An 11,173-nucleotide genomic window follows, 5' to 3' on the forward strand; every position below is an offset into this window, starting at 1 on the left:
ACATTGGACACGTAATACTAAATTTCTATTCCGAAAGCAAGCCGATGTCTTTTTTTGCCAGCACTCCAGCTGGTGTCGTCCCAGTTTAATGTGGATGTATGCGGAACAGTTTAGATTTGTATATGCACGCGTGTACCCTCTTGGACAAAGATCATTAGTCAGAGACCATACACATACAGCTCACCTGTTTACACTTGCAATGAGGGGAGGCTTTTTATAGAGCATTGCATATGCATTGTTCTTTGGACATACACGCATGTGTAGTGTTCCCCCCTAAAACACTACCATTAACCAATCAAAAGCGTCGTTGCATAATTATATTATTGTATACTGTATCCCACTTCAAAGTTGCAGCTCTTTGTTGTCGCTTTGCAATGCGAGTGTAGGGCTATGCCTAGTCTCTAAATACTGCACTTTGGAAGCATCTAGTACAAGTTTTGTCATTGTTGTACATATCCTTTTGTGTATTTCATGATTTCCTAATCAATTTCCGGTTTGTGGTGAGGTTGTCGTCATGTGAGGAAGCCGTCCTTTCATTCATACATCTGAGTTGTCTGTGACGTGTCCTATATGGTTATATTCTGACAGCTGTGATTGGGTAGGCCGAGATATGATAGACGGCATATGGCAATGTAACTGACTTGTTCATGTTATACCAAGCCGATAGTGCCTTAGAAAACAAAGTGACATTCGCGAAGTAGAAACCATGACAACTGTTACATGATCTCCAAGACGACCAGTTTATGGCTACAGGGCTGCCGATTTCTATTATCTAGTTTTAGGAAACCCGTTTTAGTAACCATTTGGGCGTGGTGTAGCAATATTGGAGATCTTCCTATCTAGAGCGACGTTCATTTTTTTAATATCCAGAACGAAAATAGAACGACTGAGTGACTGTGTCTACAAAAAAAACATTGGTTTCGTGTCAAAATCAACGCCCCTGTACTTCGTGGATGATAAAAATTGACAAGTGTAGCGGATTCCTTATATACCCATGATCTCAGAGTAATGTTTTGATTAAAGGTAAATGTGAATAGTGCATGGGACAGTATAGCTGGCCAATTTGACTGGCATGATCTCACAGAAATTCTTTAATGATCTTCAGAATACAATATTACGAACAGCAGATATGAGAATACTACACAAACTAGCATCCTCGATATCCAGTAGTTTCGCTCACTTTCGCTCTCTGCACCCCTGGAATATGTCATGGCAAAATTGAAGGTACGAAGATAACTGTTTGATTGTTTTCAGGTAAAAAAAAACCTGACCAATCGCTAGGCTGATACCTCTCCTTTGAAGATAACAAATGAGAGACGCCCAACTTCAAAGCTTATCAATTTTTACCGTTACATGACCGCGATATTCTATTAATGTACATCAATGGATCAAACTAGTCTTCTTGTCTCATCAACAAGGTGGCGCACACCGACCCTTCAATTTTGCCATGACATATTCCAGGGGTGAAGAGAGTGAAAATGAGCGTAACCCCTGGATATCGAGGATGACAAACCAGCTGCTATTCAACAAGGCTTGATATTTTAGTGATATCCCTGCTTAAAAGATGATGACAGGACAATTTCCATAATTCTTTCTGCTTCATGTACTACAGAATTGTGTGGCGTCGGTAGACCTATTGGGAGTTGTATATATACGGGCGCTTCCTGCCAATGACAGAAATTACGTTGGTTGTGAGACAGACACTAGAAAAACTATGACATGCTCACATGTAAATACAGTTAGCGAGTTAACTCTACGTTACCTAGTTGTGACTGTTGATATATCATATCGTTATTATTTGATCATAGCGCTCAACGTCAATAAAATGTTCTTTCATCGACTTCCTGATTCAGCATTCTTGATATACTTTGTTTTTTTCTTACGTTTTTTTTCTTTATGGAGCTCTGATTTTCGGTATTTTTGTGGGAACATTTTTTGCCACTAGAAATCTACAAAAAGGATCCCGCGAAATTGTCCATTTTAACAAACCGTGGTATCGAATGATGGGAACAGTGAAAAGAAAAACTTTCGTATTATACGATGCAATTGGTAAACCCTTTTCCATTGTCTAGGTTTCGTATGTGATACCCGACGGTTGTAACTCTCTGTGACGGTGTGCCCCTTCCCTGGTCTTTGTCTCGTACCACGGGGTTGTAAATATCATTGACAAGGGTCCACTCCCCCAGACCTTTTTTTGGCAGTAACTCTCCCCGACTCTCCTCCCACGTGTTTTATCTTGTAATTTTTATAATCACATATGGTTCTAGTCCTTTCGTTGATAAAAACAACGCCTTTATTTCTGGCTAAATATTTGAATATGTCTCTCCCAAATATAGCTCGACCTTCAGATATGTCACAAGTCATTAGTTTAGCGCTGCTAATATGGTCGTAATGGTCGTTAAACTCCGTTATAGATGTATCGACCGGCGGACCCAAAATAGTTCCTGTTTCGTTGTGTTAAGTAACCTTCCAGACTGGCTGTACAGACTATGTCGGTTAAGCTATATTGCAGTAGTCTGAAAGCCAAAAGAACAAATGTGCACAGTTCCTGTAAAGCGCTATTATATTTGCAGTCGACATGCGTTTGTACAATCTGTTTGTCTACCGATATTGTTGTCTCGTTCTAGCCTTCGAATTGCTCCCTCTCTACACTTTCTCAAGTTGACTGCATTCCTAGGAACGTATTACATGTACCGCTTTTATGGTGGAACTCACCCCAGTAAAATATGTGCCGTGCATCTATGAACGTTTTAGTACTATCATTCGAAATATAGATTTCGATATTTTTAATAAATAGTGCAGACTTAGGATAATACTTATACATTCCAAAGAGCAACAAATGTGCAAAATGTATTATCACACAACTCCAATAACCCAGGTGGGGTATAACATGGTCTGGAGTGGATGTTGTGGTATCTGAGCTGTAGCATTCAAGTGAGGTGGCACTATAAATGATACCGTTGGAAGCACGGTCACACTACAAACAGAACACAATACATCTCCAGCACACACGCAGGCAAACGCACATAGGGTATATTAGCAAGGTGTCATAGGACTAGTAGTTAGCGCATGATAAGGTAGCTCCTGTGAATTCCTCATACATTGTATTGATTAATGTATATATGCTAATTGTATTGATTGTATACATTGTATATCTATGTACTATAAAGCGCTTTAGAGTGGCTTATTCTAGCTAGATAAGGCGCTTTATCAAATGTTGTATATTATTATTATCAAATGTTGTAAATTATGTGTTTCTAAGCCAAAACGTTTATAACTGATATCGTCGGTTAAACATACAGTAAGTCTTCGACATGTACGGCTTCTAAGGGCATGCGCTAAGGTTAAATATCGTATTGTGAACATTTGACCTTAATTTGCTTGAATACCAAGTAAAACAGAAGTAGCTTAGGACAAGAAAACAAGTAAAACCTATTTCTGCAATCACTGTGTCCCTTTTTCGCGTTTTGATAGAGATAAAGTTCAATACCCTCCGTGACGTAACGTATCGAACCTATAACTTGGTCATAACGTGACCCAACAAGCGTTTTAAAGACACCGACGAAGTTAACCAAGATTCTTATTTGTACTGCACAAATGTCATGAATCCGAAGGGGATTGATTTTTTCTTAAAAAGCCCTCTGTTAGACTCATGAAAATTATTCTCAAAGATTTTTACAATTGAATTTTATTTGTGAAATCGTACATTTTCTCTTTTCTATTGAAATATGTAAGGGTAATGAAGCTTAACGCAATGTCTAGATGTCGTACAGACGGACGGACAAGCGAGAAAAGCCGTTGCGGAATGCCCTCTCCACTATGTCATGGGGTATGACAATGGACTTGTACGGCCATTTATTGTTCTGTACAGTATTTTATGGATCAGCCGGGTGGTCAAGATAAGCTGCAAAGTGTCGACTATCACCGCAGGTACACTGGGTATTCTATTGATGACTCCTAAAACACTTTAAGTACTCGAAATGTTGTGTATCAATAAAACATCCGAACCGTTAAGTACATTCCAAGATAAGCTATTGATAACCTGTATTTTGTTTGAAATTCGTTCCGTGTCGTGTAACTGTCTCTATTTCCTCTATCACGTGAGCGAGGTGGGATTAATACCATCTCAATACACACCTGTACAATTCTTACCTGTGTTAGCCAGGTGATGTATAGAATAACACCCCCACGACAGGTGATGTTTGTTATTGACATGAGATTTTACAAAGGTTATAGTCCGGTCAATAGTAGTTGACCTTAACAATTAAAGTATAATTTTGTGAAGCGTATTGTGTTTTAAAATGCTATTTACGTTTCAAATTATTCACAGATATAATTGAAACCAATGGTTCATAATGTATCAATGTGTCTTTACACATATAATGTTAATTGTTTTGTTTTCTGTGATGGGAAGGAATTGACGACAATATCAATTATCATTTGCTGCTAATGACTCAAATGAAAAATTGCTTTGTTATTATAAAATACATGTAGGGTAGAATATGGTGACTGTGATGTAATAACTGTTTTGAACTACGAGATAATACTGACAACTAAATAAGAGCTAATAGCTACTTTAAACCATCTGCAGCAGACACGTCGATCAAATAGTTTGTTAAGAAGCTGTCATTGAAATTCAACGGAAATGATGAATTCCTAGACGGTCTGGTCACAAGGTCTGATTGCCACTCAGTGCATCAAATCAACATTTATTCATCTCTCATTTCAGAACTGTTTCGTCAAGTACGCCTTTGGTATCTTAGCATCTATACTCCTCCCTTGGGACAGAGAGATAGCTAGGCAAATTCAGCAAGGCCAGTCTCTAAAGTACGAAACTAACAATGTTATAGCTCCGTGAAGTACCCACCAACACGAATGGCAACAGCCATTGACATGCGTACGCATGTATCTTGTGTTTCCATAGAGACCAATAAATCAAACTTTGCACGTGCTACCTGGACAGCTAATTAACCTCAAATATTGTTAAAAGGTAAATCTGTAATTAGAGTATCGGTAATCGTTACTGGTATGACCATGTCTGTTCTCCTGGGGAGAAGTGCTCTAGAATTAAGTCCGATTAAAGATTAGCGGGTCTATTTAATTACGAATAATGGCTGAAAGGCGAGAGGTCCGACCACTGGGTGACAGAAACCATAATCGTTTAAATTATCGATTTGCAATCGGTCGATTGATTGACACGTAACATGCGCCGGCGGCTACCCTTGGGGATTACATACGCAGGAACAAATGACGTAGGTTAACGTTAACAGCAGGTATAACCAGGTACATATCGCAAATGAACATTGTTCCATTTTTTCATCTTTTTCATTTATTTACTTTGCCGTCAAATGATGACATTTCAATGTATTACTTTGTGAGACTCGCAATTTAATTGGATTTTAATACCAAAGAGACGCTTGCAGCAAAGTGGATATTGTTTCCCAAGCTGTATAATCAGATTTAATCCATTATGTTTCTACAAAGGGTATTACAGCTGCATTTGCGTACCGTTTCCAAACCCCGCGGTCACACATGAAATTGTCTTTTTTGTACTCCAATTGGTTTTTATAAACAGTGATACCACACGGGCTTCGGTTGGCTAGTACCTGTGTTTCTAAATCCGATCTAAACGGACCATACATATTAAAATAAACGTATTTTGTATATCGTGATTACATAGTATAACTAAATCTAACCTGGTACATTATGTATGGAAAAGCGATTATAAATTGTTCTGTTCGTTTAGCATATTTTATTGGATAGAAAAAATGTGTTGTTCTCAAAGTGCTGAAATCAACAAGATTGTTCATTTCCTGCGTTTTGGTGCCGGGTTTTATCAAAATGAGCTGCCATGCAGTGCCAGACAAGCGAACGAAAACACCGGAAGTTTAAACCGGAAGTTCTCTCATGAAACAGAAACGGAGACAAGATGCCTTGTTGGCCATTGGAAAGCGGAAAGCTGATATAAACAAAGCTACATGCTTGTTTATTAGTTGACACGTGACTTCATACGTTACCATATTTGGCATTTACATATGTACAAAGGCAATTTGCGTTTTTTTCTTATCCGCCTTACATGCTACAGATCAAAGAGACTGTTGAGTTTGTTGTAGCACGCTCCATTAGCTAATGAAATACTGAAGGATTTTTTTCTATAATTAGATGTACATTTACATAGTGTTTTCATAGTTTTTGTTTAATAATGGGTCACTTATTTGTATTTTTGTCAAGTATTTTTGTCTTAACAACAGCTACGTTATATGAAGACGGGTACGTAAGGAGACACCACCAGAAAGGAAAGATTATGAAGGAGAGAAAAACTTGAAGGTACAAAGTATGGCAAGGAGAAAAGCTGATCAATATAGGTAACTTCAATGTCCCGTCAGCTGTACACTCAGCAGAACAAGGCCGGAACTACACAGGGCATTACGTTAGTCGCCTCGCACGGACATTTTTCCTTAACCTACAAGAGGGACCCAGATACACGTAGCTCTCCCCTATTTCAAATATTTCAAAACGTCAGGAAATATTTCAATGTTACATGAAGTCATTGAATAAACAAATATGAATTAAATTTTGAAGTCGCCTTGCCATGCCATTTTTTGAAGTTACTTTGTCCCAGTCTGCTAATGGGCCATACAATCTAGTTTGAAACATCGCTTATTCATTAATCACTCCTGTTGGTGTTGATGGAAGTTTGCAGGTGTTTATAATGTGGGAGGAAACCAGAGTTCCCGGAGAAAACCCATGGTATTAGACATATGACCCTATACCTTTTCACGTCAGATCGGGGTTTCGAACCCCGACCGTCTTGGTGCAAAGGTGAGTGCGCTAACCACTACACCACCAAACCACCCAGACGGTGTTAATGTGTCGTCATATCCAAATACTACCTAATGGATGTAAAGAAACGATTAGAGAGAAAGAAATAAAAAAAAAAACCACAAGATTTTGAATATTGAATTTAAAAACATCACAGATTTTTCCTCTTCTAAATAAACGTAGCAGGGACGTCACTCTAAAGTGTCCAACATTAGGTGTAGCTATTACACACCGTGAACAATACATTTTCGAAATTGTCATTTATCAACTTAGCAACTGCTATAAAAAATATTTCTGCATGAAACCATGTTTCTGATAATCACGCGACAGACTTCATCGCGTCCCCATAAAACGTATAAGTTTTGACAGATCTATGCATAACCATAACTCTAGACGTTGCTTCCCGTTATTGACGATCTGTGCAGCATTAATTAAAGGTTATTAGTTGGATTGTTAACTTAGGCTAATTTACGTAATCTTGATTTAGATCCACATTCGTGTGATTAATTGCTGCTGAATGTTCCTAAACATATTTATTGTTTTGTTTTAAAATACCACTGCTTCAAATTATAGTATCTCTTTTCAGCATTTCGTCTTTAGCGCATACACGTGCTTTCCGCTCCCGTTGCACTAGACAATGTAGATCGCGAAGTCAGATATCGAGCAAAAACTCGTCGTTGTTTGTCAGACTGAAATACACTGAAGCAGATTTCATTTGCCACATTTTACAATTATTGGTAATTCTATTAAATGTCCTGATGTCCATCGAATTTTAAGCGCGTGACCAGCACGCACTGCAGGAAAACGCGAGTCTACGGATACTCACTATACAGCAGATAGTGAGAAGAGATCAATGTCTACGAAACGCCAAAGCCAACGCTGTCGTTCTCAATAAGGCACTGATGCTTTGGCTTTTGGAGTGTTATATGTCTTGAAATCTCGGCGGTATTTGTCAAATCAAAACCCCGTTGTAAATCTCTGACAATCGAGATTGAAATAGTGCGAGTATGCAATGTTTAGGCTAGCCACATAGCATGCGCGTTGACGTCGCTGCACCTGACGCACCTGCAGCTTAATAGGCGGCGTATAATTCACAGACTATTAGCTAAGGAGATAACGAACAGGTGCGTTCCTTTCAGAACTTTCCTTGTGGATACTTTCTCATGAATACGGATAAAAATGAGTATGGGATGACGTACATTGTGAAATAGATTTCAGTCGTGAACAAATCTTGATGTTTGGACGTTCCACTTTTTTAAGGTAAATATAGATGTTTATATTTGCTGGAGAGGTTACTTGACTTTATTCATGTTGAACACCTTAGGGATTTTTCATTGCACTAAGATGCTTAGAGTTTGAAGTTATTACTCAGAATGTAAGGTATTACAAGCTGAGTTAATGATCAGTTGTTTAATTTTCAACGTTTTTGGACACATTTATGACAAAAACTAGAGTTCCTCCATTCGCGCAACAGACAGTGTTAAATTCGTTGTTCAAATTGTACTTAATGAATTGTTGGATATGCAGTCTTATCGGACAAGTAATTGTGATAGTTTGGTGTACATACCCAGTTTTCTCAGATAATGACACAAGTATATCACTCCACGTAGCATTAGTGTTTAATTAAGTTGTTCATTTGTAAAGCGAGCGACGCTTGTGAAACATTCAATCAACTGCACTCAATTGATAAATTTGTGTTTTGTGTTAATGCTTTCTCTCTTAATGAATGTGACGAAAAGACAATCGAACATTTATGCAGCATAAAATTTTGAGCGATGAAATTTATAAGTACTAACATAGATTTAGGTTGTGTGTTTCCTTTGTCTGTGTTTATTCTAGCCTTCATTTCGAAACTTCCAGTTACTTTGCAAACAGATGTTTTCTATCATCTTTCCAGCTAAAAGATTTCCATCCATTGACAGTTTTAATTAGAGTTTCCAACATTAATCAAATCAAAAGAAATCGGTCTATTAGTCATTTATCTTAATTCGTAATTAAAGAAAATCTCGTGTGTTTAATTGAGAAAATTCCATGATGATGATTGACTGAAACTTGATAACAAACTGTTGTGTTATTTCGTTTAAGTTAATTATCTTCATCTTCTTTAATCAAAATATGAATTAATTATCACGGATGGATTGATTTAGTATAATAATCGTTCAACTCTTTTTTTGTTTAAATATCACTGTTGAATCCTTTTAATTTTCTTTTTAATTAATTAATTAATTTTATCATAAGGTACATCCACCTTTACCTGTGTAATTATTTGGAGATATCTACACGCAATATCTATTAAGAATAGAAACGCTACATAATTCCGAGTATAAAAGTGTTTTTTTCGGAATTGATAGCTTCAGAAAATGATTAAAAAGAGATTGGTTTGGTTTGATTTTGACAGCTAAGGTGTTTTATATATGCGTGCATGCGTTTTATGTGCGGGAGGCGGTATGTTGATATATTAGCCTCCTTGCGATGCAATGTAACACAGACCTGAGTCCGACTTTTGAGTGCTACATTGTACCTCACTGAAATACCATTCCGAATGCATTTAGCAACGCATTCCAACCGGTCACGTTATACTGGCAACGGGTGAACCAGCTGTTCCGATAACCCTGAATGCTGAACGGTAAGCAAGAAATAACAAGTACCTTTCCTAAGGACATTGGTATGTCCCGGCCTTGGGACAGAACCCATCGCCTTCTACACTTTGTCGAAAGTTCAACACGAAGGCCAAACATGAGGCTTTGTAGAGCAAAGCGCTTGACAATAAATATGCGAAACGCAACATAAGCATGCTCGGTATATGAAGATATTACTATCTGTTGTTTCGCTGGAGTGTTGAGTCTATTCTCAAAAGAAAACAAACATACACCAAACACTGTCGGTCATTGGAAGCAGCGTATGACGTCACGAATCTAACCCCTGACCTACGTCTTCCCGCGTTGTCAGTTTAGATTTGTTGATGAGAGTCAACGCCTCCGGTTCTCACTCAAGGCGATTAGGGCTGTCACCTCCCCAGCATAATTAACGACACAAGTATGAAAATTTAAGTTTTAATCGACAATTCTAGGTTCCAAGTATCTTACCGCTGTCTTTAATATGATTTTGAATGTCCCTTTCTCTCCGCCATCCTATCTCGGAGACAAAATTACAATACGTTTTGAACTTCCTGTTCCCCGTTGACATGCTAATGGCTGCTAAGCTGTTTTATCGCGATATTCCCATAAAAACGGCTTCTAATTCACTTAGTCTCTCAATGCCGAGCCTTTACGACGATGGTGAATAATTAACCAGACTTCGATTCTTGTCTGCACTGTAAAACAGGCCCAGATATGGGTATAAAACAGAAGTAAAATCTGGAGCGGGAGACTAGGAGGAAAAATAGCAAGTATGAGCTACACACTTTACCAATCCTCCGCGAATTATCACAGCTATCTTGCAAAAAAATGTATTTATGACACACAAGCACTGACACAAGTATTTTTTCAGATATACAAGGGTCCTGAAAAATAGGTAATACACTGGATTACAGGAAGTGTAGATCAGTCGATTCCGAATGAAGGTATTGGGAAGATAGTCTTGCGTTATAACGCTTCTTCGTCCTGTATTGATGCAATGCTTTATTATCCCTCTTTCCTATTGAACGGCAAGGAAGTCTACCCCCTTCAACCCTAAATCCCCAATCGGAGCTACGCGTCTTACTTGTAAAATGAATATATATTGTATAGATACCTCTCATATATCCATGTAAAGTCTGCAATCACAACACATCGTCAAAATGATGAGATGATATTCAAAATAAGGTATTATTCATGAAAAAAAAAGAATAATAAAATCAATGAACATCTTATTTATTATCTACAGCATTCAAAACATGTTTGTAAGATACGTACAAAGGTCTTACTGTGAAATCAGATATTTTCGTGGGGTTTAAACTATGATTATACCTCAAAAATACCATTTTGTCAGTACATAATTTCTTGGATTACGAGTACTAAGTCATACGAAGAAAAGCTTTATGTCAAACTTGTAATTACTTCGTGGACCTATGAATCTTTGGACGAAGAGTACACACGAAATGAACGAAAATAAAACCTCTAGAAAATTAAAAAGTTGGTGGGGTCAACTGCCATGTTAAAAATCCTATATAGTCGGCCCATGCAGCGTTTTGTTTTTCATACATTGCAACAACGTTGCCAGACTGCAGACAGTATTTAAAATGATGGTCTCAGCTCCCTAGGGTCTGATTAGGCCAAATTGGAGTTCCTTGAAGTACTCCTGCTCAGAACACGAAGTTATACCTACGCAAGAGCCTAAAAAGTCATTATTTGTATCTAAAGCTCCCCCCCCC

At 37.9% G+C, this 11,173-nt stretch overlaps 1 protein-coding gene across 2 annotated transcripts in view; it reads left to right on the forward strand.

Moving 5' to 3' along the window:
- LOC110453790 (protocadherin-15-like) overlaps window positions 1–11,173 on the forward strand; it is a 103,825-nt gene that overhangs the window by 46,657 nt on the left and 45,995 nt on the right. The window contains exon 1 of one of the 2 annotated variants that reach the window (XM_021502946.1): window positions 8,011–8,082. The exons of the other annotated variant lie outside the window; for it this stretch is intronic. The gene's annotated coding sequence lies outside the window, so the exon portion shown is untranslated. Of the gene's footprint in view, window positions 1–8,010; window positions 8,083–11,173 lie in introns of those variants that run through there. 2 annotated transcript variants of the gene reach the window in all.

The sequence above is a fragment of the Mizuhopecten yessoensis genome, unplaced genomic scaffold (genome assembly GCF_002113885.1).
Source record: "Mizuhopecten yessoensis strain PY_sf001 unplaced genomic scaffold, ASM211388v2 scaffold7507, whole genome shotgun sequence".
NCBI lineage: Eukaryota > Metazoa > Mollusca > Bivalvia > Pectinida > Pectinidae > Mizuhopecten > Mizuhopecten yessoensis.